The sequence below is a fragment of the Urtica dioica genome, chromosome 12 (assembly GCF_054948205.1).
Source record: "Urtica dioica subsp. dioica isolate 48M chromosome 12, U.dioica_male_clone48M_v1_H2, whole genome shotgun sequence".
In the NCBI taxonomy this organism is placed as follows: Eukaryota; Viridiplantae; Streptophyta; class Magnoliopsida; order Rosales; family Urticaceae; genus Urtica; species Urtica dioica.
Window position 1 is genome coordinate 9105519 of NC_142767.1, and position 18503 is coordinate 9124021.

Here is an 18503-nt window from a genome sequence, read left to right on the forward strand (position 1 = left end):
TTGATTCTAACTCGAAAATAATTCACTAATCAATAATGCTAATAAAGCTAACTTTCTATTATATTAAATAATCATTCCTCATTATTTCATTATCTTCAGTGGGCAATATTCCTAACAATCTCCCACTTTGACCGGAGAAGATAAGGCAATTTCCTTAGATCAACAATGCTCAGATATCGTACGACAAATAGCTCAGAATTCTGACTAGACCTCCGATTTCCAACTTTTGGATTCCCACCTTAACTTATATCTCTATCAAATATGTTGATCGATGTGTATCTCATTTAATATTCTTCTAGTACATGCTTATTTGTATGTGATCTTTGACTTACCACCTAAAGTTAAGTCAAAGTGTTCGTGGTAAATTATTTACTATTAAACACATTAACACTTCACATATCTTTTAGATCGTACACCAGCTAACTTCATATCTTTGAGATCATAATTCTACTTATTCTCGGTGTAATCACTTTTCGCGCCATACTAATTGCACCATAGCATCTTTAATCTCTCACCAATATCCATAGTGAGACTTATTGAACGTATCTCTGCAAGAACTATATATTGACCTATTTCCATTACTTGATTATTTGTAGTTTGTCCTTATTAGCCGTGTTTATATTCAATATACACAGGAGACTAAGAATTTACTATATTTTAATAACCCAGTATCTCACTATTTCTAAAAATCTTAGTGTTTCAGCACTTATCATATCTCGAAAATTTACTCTTTTCTAATGTTTGATCATCAATCCTTTTAATGACAGAGTCTAACCTCGTCAACCGAGCTTATACCTTATATCAATAAGTATAATTGAAACTAAATGGGACGAGCTTATCAATTCTAAACTTTAAGTTGCAGAAAATGTTAGCTAAGTCAATTTAGTTGTGTCATAATCTAGACAACCATTAAATGGTAACGACTATATTCATGACACATATTTAGGAGTTACACAAATCGATCATCCAAATTAAAATTCTTGATAAACCTCACATAAGATAAATAAAATATAAATAAAAAAAGTAAATCAACTTGGTTTTTACGGAACTTGGATCAACTTTTCATTTTTCAAAAAGTTCAATAGAATAACTACATTGAACCTTGTCATAAGTTTTTCCAAACATATTCAATGTGAACTGTTCATCTTCTAAATTGAAGATCCCGATGAACTACTCGTGGTATCAGATAGTAGAACAAGATCATTGTCTATGTCTTTTCTCAAGGGTTAAATCCCTTCTTTACCAAATAGCTTTTAAAGCTCGAACACATTCATATGTGTCTTTATAGATCTTTTCATTAAGTCAATGCCAGAAATGGTAGATCTACTAAAATCGGATTTATTACTTTCGCTAGTTAATTTTATCTTTTGTGATAATAATTGGCAAGTTTCTAGTTAAGGATACACCCACTTGCTTATTGATAATAGTGAGAAGGTTCCAATTAAGGATCCCACTTGCTCATTGAATATAGTGATAAGATTCCAGTTAAGGATGCTCTCACTCACTCACTCAATGTACTATCAACACTAACTTGTTTTTGTGTCTCTTTACTAACTCCCACCCAAACAAATCTTTGTCAGTGTTTATGGTAATATTTGTTTAGACACAATCATTGCTCTAAATAGTTCTTAACTTTAGTTGTAAAGTTACATTCAACTTATGAAATAAAGAAAGCAATAAATACTATTTAAATTTCTAACAAAGATTTATTACTTCGAAAATATAAATTGTACTTTTTGATAGCTTATGAACGGACATTCAATTCCTTCATATATTATACAATTCATTTCTAGGGCGAACATTTATGCATATCACAACATCATAAACCATTCAATAATATAGAAGGAAATATTTATTGACTCAACCATGTGTTCAAAAATAATAAAATAAATCATAAAGAAAGATAAGATGCATAATATCTTAAATGGCCACAAAATGGCTATAATCTAGAAAACTTGGATTATTTTTCTGACACATCACGATGTTCATAAATGAAAACTAATCCAATATATGAGAGTAACAAAATTAGCGAGATATTATATCTTCAATTGGAGCAAGCTCCTCGACTCGGGCTTGAGTCCGACATTGTTTAGCAAGCTCCTCGACTCTATACTAGCATTCTTCTTATTGTTCTCAAGCTCGGTCAATTATAAAGGACAATGCCTCTTCCAATGACCATTAGTATTGCAGTGGTGACATTTACCAACGCTATCATGCATATTTTATTTCCCTTTTTCTATTCATCTTGAATTTTCTCTTTTCCTTCTTGGCATGTGCTTTCCCCTTTGAAGTACTAGGATGTGTTTTAGATGACTCGGCACCAAAAGACCATATTTTCTTGGATTTAGGCGAAGAATCTCTGTCAGCATAGTGAGCCGACCCCTTGTTCTTCCACTGTTGAGAAATAGACTCGAAAGTCTGTAATTTATTCAACATATGAGACAGTCTATAACTCAACTTATTTATGATATAGTTGGATATGAACTGTATGAAATCACTCGACAGGGAGTTCAGTATAATTCTCACTTGTGTAACCTCATCCATCTGTGCCCTATGGAGTTCAGCTTCGGTAAAGTAGTTAGTTATTTTCATGGCATGATCCCTTAACGGAGTCCCCGCCATCATCCTGGTTCTAGTCACTTACGGGTGAGGTTTATGCGGGCTTGCTTGCTTTGGATCCCAAACATTTCTTGCAGCAAGTCAAAGATCTCCACCGTAGTCTTCTTCCATCTCATCTTTGTTCGCCATGCATCTGTTGGCAATGGTGCCCACAAGAAGAGTAGTAGTTATAACTTATATAAGTCTCACGAAGACTCTTGCTAGTAACTGCTGAATAATTAATAAAGAGTTGAAACTTTTATTCATTCTTCCTTGTTTGTTTGAAGCTTTATGATAAATCTTAGTCTTTAGTCCTTAAACAAACCTAACAACAAATGAAGAGTCAAATATAGATTTGCATGAACAAACTCTTCATGGTTTGCTTAAAACAGTATATTCAAAATCTAATGATCAAAGGGCTATTGATCTCAGTATGATTGTTAGGAGAACCTATGATGTCTGGTTATGAGACATAGAGAGTTGGAGACTCTATAGTTCTTCTTAAGTATCTTCTAAAGATACTGAATTGACCAGTGCACTTCTAGAGACAGTATAAGAATAAACCATTTAACCTCTTCTGTCTCAAAATCACTATGTATGAATTGCATCATGCTTACCTCAATCCTGAAATGAGACATGTCATTTCATAGCTTACATACTCTCATTTGAGAAAGTCAGAGTTCTAGATTCACTATGTGATATAAACAAGACCTATTAATGAAGTACTAAGTTATGAAAATGTCATGAACAACTTTGTGAAGATCTCATAGTTATGGAATTCATGTACAAGATTGCTGAAATGCAATGTATATCACCTCATGTTTTATTCTTTGGAATGTGAATAAATGAACTGGCCAGTGTCCAAATTGAGTCATCAGCCTTTTGGATGAATCAATGTGACTTGTTAGCTCCTCGTCAATACATTGTTTCTAACTTATTCATAAGGGACAAATGAGTTGAGGAAATAGCATGTAGAAGGGTAAAATGGTAATTTTATAAATCTCATCTAGTTGATGATATTCATGAAGGGTAAACATAGATAATATTCAATGGATCGAATTTGAAGGAACCAAGTATGTATTTCCTACCATTCACTCATCAAAATTAAGTAAAATTTTGAGTAGAAAACATATTCATTTGAACATTGAGATTTTCAGTGTCAACTCTTTAGTGGAATCAGTTGACATTAAGCTAGAGCTTGGAAAATGTTTCTAAACTTTTGTGTTCAAGCTTTGTTCATTTGGATCCATGAGGTCACTACCACAAGTCATTAGAATAGGATTTGTTAAACTAGTAGATAAGTCAAAACAAGTTCGAGTGTTGAACTAGACGAATTTTACGAAGATTGTCTAAAAGGTAATTTTGTCCATAAGGACAATAAGATGGTATAAATGTCAAAATAAGATTTTGGACATTGTCATATGATGACAACGTAAATTGATCCACACGGCCATAAATGAGAATTGGGCCTTGAGGATTGAATTTCATTTTATGGAATTTTAAGTAAAAATTCCACATGGACTTTTCTTGTTTTGTCATGAACAAATAAAGAAACATCTAGAAGCCTATTTTAGATGAGAATTTCGTGCACACCATCAAGGAAAAGATGAATTATTCTGTGCATTGATGTATGAAGATACTTCCCAAAAGAAAAAATAGGAAATAAATTTATAGCACATGTGCTATAGACATGGACGACCAAGCTAAGAAAAAAAGGGAAACTAGTTTCCAACCTTGGTATTATTATAGGAATGGGAAATAAAGATTGTGCTCATGAATATGTGATATTCAATAGAAAAGAGGAAACTATCTCTTCAAGGCAATCCCTCCTCCTATAAATACCACACCTCATTCACAATGTTGAATACACAAGTTTTTGAGATTGAGAGCTTCTCTCTCTAACTTGGCTGCCCATCCCATCTCTCTCTCTCTCTCTCTCTCTCTCTCTCTCTCTCTCTCTCTCTCTCTCTCTCTCTCTCTTCTTGCTCTTTTGTTTTGACACCTAGGTCCTCATTATACCTGGCTTTTGTATTAGCTCTTTGGCTCCAAGACTAGTTCCACACTAAGTCCTTTCTAAACTCGAAGACTCTAGTGGTAAAAACTATCGTTGTTACTCGGATTCAAGAAGACGCGAATGAGACAAGCTAAGTGGGGAGACGAGCGATTCAACCTTTTCAAAGTCTTCTCAACGCTCAAGCTTCTAACGAGGTTGGTATCGAGTGAAAACTCTTTATAGTTATTAATTTTAAATTACATGTTCATGCACTTTGTATAGGTAGTAAAATCGTTTTACATGTTTTAAAGAATTTTTTATATTCCGTCGCTTGCTACAAGCGATAAACTATTCGTAATCCTAGATCTATTCCAACAGCATCAAATATGGTTGCGAGCATGTAGGCTATGACCTTGTTATTGACCATAACCAACTTCTCATAATCCTCTCTCAAGTTTCAAGATGCGTTAATACCAGGAAAGGGAGTTCTATCTTCAGTGAGAACAAAGCGACTGCTTTCACTCAAGAGCACAATATTCAGGTTCAACTTCCACTTAGAAATTTTTCACCAATGAAAACATCTTTCGACAACATGGCCATAATTGGGTTTGACATTATTAGTGAATAAATAAGTACTAAATTATCAAATTGAAAAGAAACAATATCGGGAAAAAATTTTAGGAAATAAAAATATAATGCACACAGACTCGGTTTGACATTATTAAAAGTGAATCTAAGCTACCCATTAAAATCCAGTTTTAAATATAGCTTAGATATAAGGTTTTGTGACTTACTAGTCTTTAAACTCTAAAACTTCCTTTCACAAACAAGCTTGTAGTAGGAAAGGAGGGACGCTGGTGTTCTCTTAAATACCTTCCCAACTTAACCTTTAATGTTCTTTTGACAAATCTTTCCCGATCCGTTCCACTTATTCATTAAAACTTATTTCTAATTAATTAGATGTTTTATATGAATAATACCCTTGCATAATAATAAACCCCAAAAAAAATAAATTCAAGTTTAAATAATAAATAAATTCATAATAATAAATGAAGGGCAAGCATAATCAATTCAAACGCAAGAATATAAAATAAATAATAATCAAGCTATAGTTTGTTATAAGGAATGATCGTTTATTACTTTGAAAAGGATTTGAAAATAAAATTAACTTTGAAAAAATCCTAGGACCGAAACCCTTTGACCTTATTATTATTTCCAAAACTATGATTTATTTTATAAAATAATAAAGTCCATCAAAGGCTATTGGGCTTTGTGAAGTAGGCCCAATAGGCCCACATTACCGCAAGCTCGGCCCGTGTAAGGTATAGACCGAGTCCACATCACAACCCTTAAAAATCGTGGGCTTCAAACCCTAAATACTTTTAAGTTTAATAAACATTACTAACATAAATAATTCTTGAAATACTCATTCTCCAGAAATACCTACTTTTCAAAATAAATTGCTTTATAAAGCAATCCGGAAAGTAGGGTTATTACCTAGAAACTAGGGTTTAGTTATAACCATAATTATATTTCTTTGAATCATTTATGTAAAAACTTTTAATGATTCAAATCTTTTATATTAGAAAACAATTTTTTTTATTTTAAAAACAATATTTCGTTTAAAAGAGGATATACAACAAATGAAATCAAATTTATTTGTTACCTTCTATAGTAGGATTTGCAACCATTAAACCAATAAAATAAAATATTTTAATTAATAAACGTTCAAACAAAATAAAATATTATCATAACCCATTATAGAATATTATGAACATAATTCATATTTCATCAAACCAATGAAACTAGCTTTTAGAACGAATCAAAAAAATATTACGAACATGTTCTTGAATAATTTTGGCTTCGAATTAAAACAACCAATGATCAAACGTATATTATATTTTGATACACGTTTTAAATTGAAAAACCATGATTCTTGAGTAGAGTAGTAAACTACGAGAACCTAACTCTAGCTCTTATACTAAATGTTAAAAAAAAATTTGTATCAAATACGAACAATCGCTCTGATACCAATTGTTGGAAAATAATGTGGGGTATCAGACACGAACAATCGCTCTGATACCCATTGTTGGGAAAATGGGTTAGTATCGGAAAAGAACAATCGCTCCAATACCACTTGAATGTGGTAAATTACTTCCATAAAGGGTTAATTACGGTTCCCATGTATTGAATACGAACGATCGTTTCAATTCTTCTTATTGGGTAATCAATCTCTTAACCCTACAATGTGTATACAAATGCGGAATAGAAGAAAGCACGAACAATCGCTAGTCTTTAACGTAAACAATAACTACTATGATACTCAAAATCATATAACAAAAACAAATCTAATATTTGAGCAAACATAATCAACAAAATACCATAAGAGGATTTCGGTGACATACATTTCGGCTCAGCTACAGATCTTCCACGCTTAGCTTTTGGATCTTCTTACTTCTCGGATTCCTCGGCTGCTCCTTGTTCTTGGATCGTCGATTCCTCGGTTGCTCGGGCTAATCGATACCATAATCTTACAAAATGTAATCTCCGGAAGGAGAGAGACCAAGGTGTTAGCCAAGTACTCAATAATTATTCCAACAAGTTGTAGGAATAATTCTCTCTTTATTTGAGAAGTGGAATGAACTAATTTCTCAACACCGGGAGAGAGGAAAAATCACCCAGACCAACGAATTTCCAGTGTGGAACAAGCATGTATTGGGCGATTTTTGCCTTAGCTTAAGTCCCCTATTTATAGTTTTTTAGCTTACCCCAAATAAAATATGTACTTACTTGATTTGATTTGATCTTATTATTTAATATGAGATTTTTATTCTATGAATAGAATAAATCAAATATCTTCAATATACGTTGGTAAATAAAATATTCATATCCCCATATCTTCAATAAATAAAAAATACCATTATACAAATAGAATACAAGAGAATATCTTCATTATACTCTCAATAAATAACATAATTAATATATTATTTGTTTATCACAATAAGGTATATTATTCTACAAATAATATAGTAGAAAATATCTCCATGAGACTCTCATAAATAATTGCTAGTTTAATTATTCACCAAATCAGATCATAATTAATATATAATATTTATTTGTTATTTGAGAAAATCCTCAATCCTATTGGGTTTTGATCAAACAAATTCAAAGTCCATGTACCATGTTGCACATGCCTACCACAAGCTCTATTGGGCCTTTTGGGATTATTTAAATTACTCTTTTACACGCCCATTTAAATCAAAATGATATTTAGAAGTTATTTAACAATTAATGACTTATTTGTAAAGTACTTTATACTCGACCTTTATGAGCATCCATCCAACTCGTAACGAGCTGGTAAATTATTATGTTATACCTTTCTTGATACATATGAGTCCTAAGCACTATTTCTTCCCTAGGGAAATATTCTTTCGTAGGTACTAACTACGAAAGTACGCGTAATCAATCGGTTTTGGAATCAACCCTTAGATAACTGAACACTGACCTTTTCTCAAGAAGGCTGAATTTCGTATTTGTGAATCACTTTCTGCTCATATCATATCCCAAATTCCCAAGACATAAATATTTAGCCATCTGCATATAACCATTAACGAATTAGTCAAGAACCTAGAAATACAACCTAATAATCTGTGACCACTTCAGGATTTAGATCAAGTCTCACGATGACCATCATAGCGACCCCAGTTAGTTATCGTAACGGTTCCTTAAACGACACACCAACCAAAGTCTGTACATGCCGTACACATTCCAAATGTGTAGAATGCTCTCACTAAGCGATCAATATTTCAACAGTGTTCCACAGATGTGATTTTCAACCCAGCTACCCAAGTTTTGATTAATCACTGACCATATTTTAGCTCATCATTCGAACTTAGATGCCCATCATGTAATTTAGTTTCATACGGATGTTGTGGATGATAGTTATTGATTCTAATAAGAAAACAACCAACTAATCAATGAAAGCTATAAAGTCAACCTTTTATTATATTCAGTAATCATTTATTTTATTTTATTATCTTTAGTGGACAATATTCCTAACATTCAAATCTGTAGTAGAGACACTCTAAATTAACAAGTCCGTGACTTCGGATTACTTGATGAACTATCAAGAACTAATCATTAATTAGCTCATTTTATGGATATATAGTCCTCGCACTGCCTCTAGAAAAACAATCTTAGTAGTCTTGATATATTGATTTATTAAGTATTGAGTTTATTAAAAATAAAAAAAATTTCGAATAATTGTTCAATAATTTTTGGTGAATTGTATTCAAGAGAAAGATTTTGGTGAAAAATATGCTAATAGTTGGGGGTATTTATTTATATTGATGAATTATTATTGATATTTGAAATTTTGTTGAGTCAGAGACAAGATGTCGCACACAATGTAGAGACAATGTATGCAACAATCAATGAATAAAACATAAGACAGTGCGTAAATATAAATGACACAAAGAATGGTAACTAAGTTCGGTGCAACGTCACTTACTCTGTTGGGCAATATGTCCAGTGGAAAAGAAATTCACTATACTAATAAGTAGTCAATAGTACGACAATGGACTTATATGAACAAACCCTGTCTCAATGCCATTATTCTATTACTACCCGTGAATTCCGAATATGGTACCCCCTGAATCTGAGATCCCCTTAATTCCACTCTCAAACACTCTCAAAGTGTTTGATATTCTTCGATATCAACTCTCGTGAAACCTTCAATCACAAAATCCAACAACTCTCTAACACTCAGATATCTAGAAAAGTGTTTAGAGAATTACACCACACATATCAAACAATTAGTTTCTCAGTCCACCTACTAAGGGCGAATGTGTCAAGACAACTAAGGGTGAAGCGGTTGACTTTTATAGTAGTCGACACATCTGGAAGACGAACTAGGGTTTCCTTACCCATATACGCGAAGAGAACCAATGTAGAAAGACTTCCGCAAATCATTCTGACAACACAAGAAATTGTCACAAATACAGATCTCCATACAATGGTCAAGATGTCTCAACATATCCTAGAGCATGTTATTGTGGGGGTATAAAAAGAAATTTTCATTATTTATTGGGCTTTAGTTCGGCCAAAGCCCAATAAGTGATTCAGTCCGGCTCTAAGCGAAAAGTCCATGCCCAGCTCACTGAAAGGAGAACATCTCGCCCGCGTTGGTCCAGTCAAAGAACGAAGTCGTACTCAAGCTGAAACCTCGCCAAGAAGATCGGATCTAAGACTTGACCAATCTGCGACGCGGCGAGGATGAGCTGATCAACACGTGTCCAAGAGATGATCCTTTCTTCGCCTATAAATAACGACTGTTGCATTCATTTTCACACACATAAGCTTTCACACTGTCTCTCATTTTTATTCAAATTCTCTCAGTCTTTTGTTGATATTGTCTTCTTGTGTTCCGCACTTTGCCTCTTGTAAACGATCATTATTAATAAAGTTCATTTCTTTTATATTTCGTATCAATATTTCTTTTGAATTAAATCGAGAATTTATTTTTGTTTCTTATACGAAGTCTTATGAGATCTATTATTAAATAAAACAAATATATCGTAAATTTATTTGTGATTGTTGACGATCCCGAAATAGACATCAACAATTATCCGACATTTTACCAAGCTAACTTGCAGTAAAAAATAATCCAACAACAAAAGTAACAATAATATTGATAAATATAATTAATTCAATATTCGATGCGTAATTTGAAATGCTACTTCGATTTCCTAACGAGTGTATATTCTGACACTTATACATTAGCTAGGGGTGGTCGACATTTTTTGTGTCTTGAAATTTTAGCGTTTCTATGATTAGGTGTGCTTATATGATATGTTATATGTTGAAGAAAATCGAAGAGAGAGAGAGAAAGAGAGAGAGAGAGAGAGAGAGAGAGAGAGAGAGAGAGAGAGAGAGAGAGAGAGTATAAAACAATATAGGGAATGGGAAATAAATTCGTTTATAAGTCGTTGACATGTGATGAATTGCAAGACTATTGACGTCGATTGCGTTGCAACTTCTACTTAAGTCATGCGGCTTATGTGTCCGCACGCTTGGACCAAATTCTTAAAACTATTTCACTCAATCCACCGTAAAAAAGTTTAGTCAGTATTCAAAAATCTGGACGATGTCTCATTTTGAATTTTTTAACCTCCATTTTTGTACTAAATAAAGGTAAGAATTTCAAATATCACAATGTTTTCAAATGACATTATGATTTTTATCTTGGCCTTTGTTTTATGTCACCTGATTTTTTTAAATCTTAATCCATTTGTTACGCTTTTTTTTTTCCTATAAGATAACCTTGGAATGGCAACTTTTAATATTTATGTGATTGTGTCTATATTAATATTGTGAGAGTTCTTAGAGAGACGATGAACTCGAGAATGAGAGATTTAACAGCGTAATCTTCATTAACCATCTAGGCTAAAGGAATAGAGTATTTATATTGAAAGATAACGTAACTAACTAATAACTAAGGCTAACAGATAACTAGAGCCTAGAGTTTAGACTAACTATGGTTAGTCTAATACGGTTGCTGACATGGAGCAGTGTCCCTTACACCCCTCGTCAAGCTCACGGTGGAGGAGGCGAGAACCTTGATCTTGGAACGCATTGTAGGAAAAGTGAAGCCGGAGATAGCTTTGGTCAAGATATCAGCAGCGTGATCAAGTGCATGGACATGTTGAATCTTGATCTGTTTCTGAAGCACTCTCTCTCGAACGAAGTACAGATCAAGTTTAATGTGCTTGGTATGCGCAAGGAGCACTAAATTTGCAGACAGTACCACTATACTCAGATTGTCACACCAAACAATTGGGACACTAGTACTCGTCACACGGAGTTTAGTGAGGAGATTTTAAGTCCACGCTACTTCAGCTACAAGGGAAGCTAGACTTCTGCCTCGGCTGATGAGCGTGAGACAGTATGTTGCTTCTTCGACTGCCACACAATAGGATTACCACCTAGAAAAAGACAAAATCCTGTTGTGTATCTGCAATCAAGGTTATCAGACGCCCAATCAGCATCACAGTAGCCAGCGAGGTTCATAGCCAGGTTTGGTGAGTCATGCCGTGACAGATGAATCCCGAGGTCAATGGTACCACTGAGATATCTGAGGATCTTTTTCACCGCCTTCCAATGATCCAGCAAGGGTTCTTGCATAAATTGACAGACTTTATTGACACTGAACGCCAATTCCGGTCTTATGGGCGTGACATACTGAAGAGCCCCCACAATGCTCATATAGATTTGCACATCTTCAAAGACTGGACTGCCATAATTCAAAAACTTGTGGCTAGTAGTTAGTAGAGCAGTTAAAGCCTTAGCATTCTGCATTTTTGTCTTGACTAGAAGATCTTTGATATATTTAGTCTGTGTGAGAAACAGACCATTATCAGTCTTCTTCACTTCAATCCCCAAGAAATAACTCAGTTCACCAAGGTCTTTTAGGGAGAAGATGTTGTCAAGTCTCTTAATCAAAACTCTGTACGGCACTGCTATCACTGCCTGTGATAAAAATGTCTTCCACGTAGACTAGAACAAACATGGTCAACGAACCAGAGTGAAGTGTGAAAATAGATTGATCTAAGCGAGCAGATGTGAAGCCTTGATTAATCAACATTGTATATAGCTTGTCAAACCAGGCTCGTGGGGCCTGTTTCAACCCATAGATGGACTTGATGAGGCGATAAACCGATGTAGGTTGTGCCTTGTCCACAAGCCAATTGGTTGAGTCATATAGACCTCTTCCTTTCGATCACTGTTAAATAATGTGTTGTTGACATCAATTTGGTGCACTTTCAAGCCACGATTGACAGCAATGGAGAGAATTACTCGAATAGTGGCTGGTTTGACCATCGGGCTAAAGGTTTCACTATAATCTAATCCAGCAACTTGGTGAAATCCCTTAGCCAGTAGTCGTGCCTTTTGTCTCAAGACAGATCCATCTGGATTTTCTTTGAGCTTGAAAATCTACTTGCAACAAACAGCTCGTCTATTTGGTGGAAACTCGTCTATTTCTCAGAATAGCCAAATGCTCATTTGTCATGGCTTGTTTCCAATCTTCAAACTGAAGTGCTTATGTGCCTGATGTTGGTTCCGAGTGACAATAAGAGATTTTGGCTTGAAGATACCATTCTTTGAGCGAGTGGTCATGGGATGACTTAAAGCTTGGCTGTTATGTGGCTGACGTGCCAAAGAAGCTAGCTGATATAGATTGTTTTCAAGGTCGGTTGAGGTTGACTGGACTAACTCTGATTGTTGACTTGATGTTGGAGACTCTAGTGAAGCCGTTGAATTATCAGTGCCACCTGGACCTGCCTGTTCACTCGGAGATACAGCTTCAACAGGTGCGTTAGCATTAACCACATGGTTATCTACATGTTGAACTCTAAATGTGGGTTGTTGTTTCATCTAGTGTGTCTGGGGAATGACATGTAAGGTTGTGAGTCCATGACTATTTGTCGTTGTCTGGCTGTCTGAGTGAGGTGTATTTTGTGCAGGTGGACATGTGGAGGACTTGATACTTGGTTGAGGATCTACAGGTTTGGAATATGGGAATTTGGTTTCATCAAAGACAACATTTCGTGCAATATAGACTCGACTTGTTTTGGACAGACATTTATATCCCTTATGACACAAACTTTAACCTATGAACGTGCATGGACTGGACTTTTAAATAAATTTGTTCTTGTTGTAAGGCCTCAAGTCAGGAAAACATAGACATCCAAAGGTTTTTAGGCTTTCATAGCCAGGTGTTTTATTGAACAGAACTGAGATTGGGACTTTGTTGGCTATGGTTATGCAAGGTAACCTATTTATGATAAAGACTGCAGTTCTCACAGCTTCATCCCAAAGTCTAAAGGGTAAGGAGGCGTGTGTTAAGAGTGCAAGAGCTGTTTCAGTAATTTGTCTGTGTTTTCTTTCAGCAAGGCCGTTTTGCTTATGAACATGTGGACATGAAACTTGGTGTCTAATACCGGACACGGAAAGAAAACTAGTGAAAGTTCTATATTCCCAACCCCCATCACTTTGTACAGACTTGATCTTATACCCTAACTAGAGTTCAATTTGAGTTTTGAAGTGTTTGAAAGAAGTTAGAGTTTGATCTTTTGTTTTCAGTAAATATACCCCAAGTGTACCTGGAAAAGTTGTCTGTGAAATGCACATAGTACTTATAGCCATTAGTGGACAGGGTGGGTGAGGGACCCCAAACATCAGTGTAAATGAGTTCAAGAGGTTGTGTATGGACAGTTTGGGAGTTCTCAAAGGGAAACTTATGTAATTTTCCTAGACAACAAGAAGCACAAACATAGTTTCATTCTTTATTGAATGATTTTTTTAGTACATTTTTAAACTACTGTTTCTACAACTTGATCAGAAGCATGTCCTAATCTACAATGCCAAATATGATGATCAGGCTTCATAGAAGCAATATTACAACTGATAAGAGAATCACCACTTATAGTCAAATTACAACTGACATGACTAGAAGTCTGAGAGGCAACTGGTTTGGTTTTTTGTGGTTGATTGAGGTTGGCTTTTTCTGTGATTTTGTGTTACAGATTGAGCTGGCTTTGATCAAACACATAAAGGCCAGATTTAAGCTCCCTTCTCATTAGAACATCCTGGTTGATAATGTCCTTAACAAAACAGCGATCATGTCTAAATTCAAAATAGCCATTGTTATCACGCGCAAATTTAGACACACTAATGAGGTTCTTAGTTATTTTAGGCACATGTAGGAGTTGCTTCAGGCACAAGAATTTTGTAGGTACAAATGGAGATTGAAATGTAGATTGACCGACATAGTTAATGCATAAACCATTGCCATCTCCCATGTGAACCATATCACTACCATGATTTTCTAATATGATGTTCAGGTTGTTGGCCTCGGCGGCGATGTGATTAGTAGCCTCGAGTCTGGAAACCATTCTAAGTCTTCTGAGTTTGGGAACTAAGCTGAGTCTTGAACATTGAGTGTGGAAGCGTTCATTTGTGGCTTGACTCGTCATTGGCTCCATGATATGTATATGCGACATTTCCTTGGATTGTTTGCAATTGAGCAGGTCCGGTGAAGGTGTGATCATAGCGATAGTAACATTGCATTACCAGATGGCCTATTTTGCCACAGAGTTGGCATTGAAGGCGATTCCCTTGCGACGAGCTCCGTCTGCGTCCACGTTCACGAGTCGTCCCTTGTGTTTGGCTTCTGTTTGAGCTATTGCCTCTGTGGTTGTTGTAGCCATTTGGAGAATTCGCTCTGAATTTCTGAGTGATGTTGTTGACGAAAGGTCTCTTTGCTTGTGTGCTTGAACTAGATCTGTTGAAATTTGCCAAGTTCGCCATCGCAACATTAGCACTGAATTCACTTTCCTTATTCTTCCTCTCCATCATAGCTTCATGAGTCAGTAACAAGGACTCCAATTCATCGACTGAAGTTGTAGCACTCTTCATGTTGAAGGATGTTGTGAAGACTTCGTATTCTGAAGGTAGGCCTTCAAGAATTGAGTTGATGTGCTCTTTCTCTTTGACTTTATGCCCTACCAACGCTAGGAGATTGATGCGGTTGCGGATCTTCAACAGATAGTCGTTGATTGAAAGATCATTCTTCCTCGTGTTGCGAAGAACATCTTTGTATTGAGCGATCTTCGCTCTGACTTGCGTACCGAAGTATTTCTTGAGTGAGAACCACAATTGTGATGTAGTCTCACAGTTGATCATGCGAGAGATGATATTGTCCGTCATGGACGAGAAAATCCATGAGAAGATCAAGTGATCTTGTTGATTCCAATTAGCAAACTCAGTGCTGATCCGACCTGCTTCTTCATCGGCTCGAGTCGTGAATTTTGGCGGAGGAGTGAAATTCGACGATGTGGTCTTGTAGACGATGACCTATGATCGAGAGATGAACCTGTCTGCGCCAAGTGATGAAATTCGTTTGATCCAGCTTGGAGGCGATCGGATGATTGAACACCACTGGAACGAACCGACTGGATTGACCGGAATCTGTAGTCATTGCAGACAAACCTGCTCAGATACCATGTGAGAGTTCTTAGAGAGACGATGAACTCGAGAATGATAGATTTAAGAGAGTAATCTGCACTAACCATCTAGGCTGAAGGAATAGAGTATTTATATTGAAAGATAAGATAACGTAACGTAACTAACTAATAACTAAGACTAATAGATTTTTAACTAGAGCCTAGAGTTTAGATTAACTGTGGTGTTAGTCTAATACGGTTGCTGACGTGGAGTAGTGTCTCTTACAAATATGAGTATATAATTATATGTAGTTGATAAGGTCTCTCTAACTTAATAGCTCGTGAAACCATGCATGTCCACCATAATAGCTCATTAACTTAATGGCCATCGTATTAATTCGAGTAGTTTCTAGGCTTTTACTTTACTTATTAGTTATTAACAGCCTGATATGATTAAAGAAGGAAAAAAAAAAGAAGGTTATAAAAAAATAGAGATTGATAAAAAAAATAATAAAAAAATAAAAAACTACCACGCAGTTTTAATTAATAATATATATATATATATATATATATATATATATATATATATGTGTGTGTGTGTGTGTGCTTTTCTCTCCTGTAGTAGCTAGTGGCAGCAATAATATCTTGAGCTATTCTTTTCATGTGTGCATTTTTTTTTTTTTTTATCTCAAGACAGTTATAATCATTCTATGATTATGTCTAGCAATGACTTCGAGGCTCTTTATTGTTTCCATATCATTGCTTACCCTTTTCCCAAACAGTTTTGACACATTGAAGCATTCCCTAATATTATTTGATTTCTTTTTGTATGTATGAGCTTTATTGTTAGGATGATAAATTGGTCCGGACACGAAATACGAAACGGTTAAGACACGATTTAAAGCGGATTTGGATTTCAATAAATTGATCGGTTCTTAATTGGGTTGAACACGCTAACACGATTAAATAATTGATCAAAACGACCCGTTTACAGTAACATCTCGATTACGGTAACACGATTAAAATTCAATCAACACGATTATTAAATTGTCGACAAGAAACACGATTACGACCCGCACGAATATGACTCAATAATACGATTACGAGTAATAGCATGATTACGACCCATATATGTAAAAATATTGTAACTATAAACATAAAATTGATATTAGAAAATATAATGGATTAAAAAGAATTAGTACAATGCATAAATTTAAAATTAGTACTCAACAGGTCTGGTTCGTAGTCCAGTAAATATTTTATCCCATTACAAACATATTATGTAAGGCTCTGTTTGGAACCTAGAATATAGGAGGGAAATGAAAATAGAATTCCTCCTATTTTCTTTTTGTTGTTTGGATGGAGGAAATATAGGATAGAAAAGAAAATAGGAGGAAAAGTATATAACTAAAGTGGGGATTCCATTTTTTCCTGGAAAATCGGATGTAAAATGAGAATCTCTCCAAATTTGTCAATGTGAGGATTATGTTTGTATGTATCTTCTTTATTTTCCCTTCAATTTTCCTTCCTATTTTTTATAATTTCCAAACACAATTTAGAATTTTTATTTAATTTTAAATGAATTTTGATTTAATTTTCTAATTTTGTAATTTTTTTTTAATTAAAAAACATATTCGGTGCGACACTGTCGCACCGAATATAATGGCGGGAATGTTATTAGGTGCCACAATGTCGCACCTGATATGAAAAACTCGCCAATTTTTATAAATTTGGCAGGAAAATAGTTTGGGCATTCGTCGCACCTGAAAGTGTCGCACCTAAAGGTATGACTATTAGGTGCGACATGTCGCACCTAATGGTATTAGCGACGGACTTTTAGGTGCGACATATGAGGTATTTGGTGCGACATTCGTCGCACCGGATGATGTTTTTTGTCCTAGTGTTTTCCTCTTATTTTCCTTCGTATTATTATTTTTCTTTGTATTTTCATTTTCACTTTTTTTTTTCGGGTTTCAAACAAAACAAAGCCTAAGAGAATCTGTTTGTCTGTCTATCATTTTCTAGTTTTTTTAATTTCTTGTTTACATGTTGGTATTTTGATTTAAGGTTGTGTATATTCCTTGTTGGTAAACTGGTAGAGTAACCTCAAGTGAATTGACATTGAACTGTTATTGTAATTCCGATATCTTAGTTTTGTTTTGGGAAAAAAGTCTATGAAATATTGATATGGTACCTTGCGAATTTCTTTGCTACTATTGCTGGAGCTCTTGGTGCTTTGTCTATCACCCCAGGATTTATTCCAGTGTTGTGTGCTCATAAATTGTGGTGTTTATTCACTCGAGGTTGGGAGCAACCAACTGAAGGTTTCTTCTTTAAATAAAAGGAACTCTTCTTTCATTTGAATGTGTATGAGTTCGAAGTTAGTAACTTGAATGTGTATGAGTTCTCTTATCTTTTTGCTTAATTTTATTTGCGTATATCGTGCCTAAAAACCTTGTTTGACTCTTTATCATGACCTTGTTATTTAGGATAAGACCTTGTTATTCTTTATCAGGATATTATCAAATATAAAAAAAAAATTAACAAGAACAACACACTGCTTAGACAGAATATTGTGCCGTGTTATATCCAAGAACAATTGTTAAGGTATGTAATCCATCTGTGATAACTTTGTTTGAGTCTCCTTGGAAAACATTTTCCTATTCTCTTTGCGAGGGGCTATTGCGATAAAGAAGGGCTTTTACAAGTGGATGTTTCACCCACAGTGTAAGAAATTATATCCTTTTGTAGGTATTATTAAATTTTTATCTCCCCTTTTTCATTTTCTTCGATTCCAGCTTGAAGATTGCAAGTTAAAGAAGATCTTATTTTGTGTTGAGATGGTCCTACAATATCCTTCGAGTAATACTCAGGTAAATCTCCTAATTCATTTAAATGGTGAAGCTATT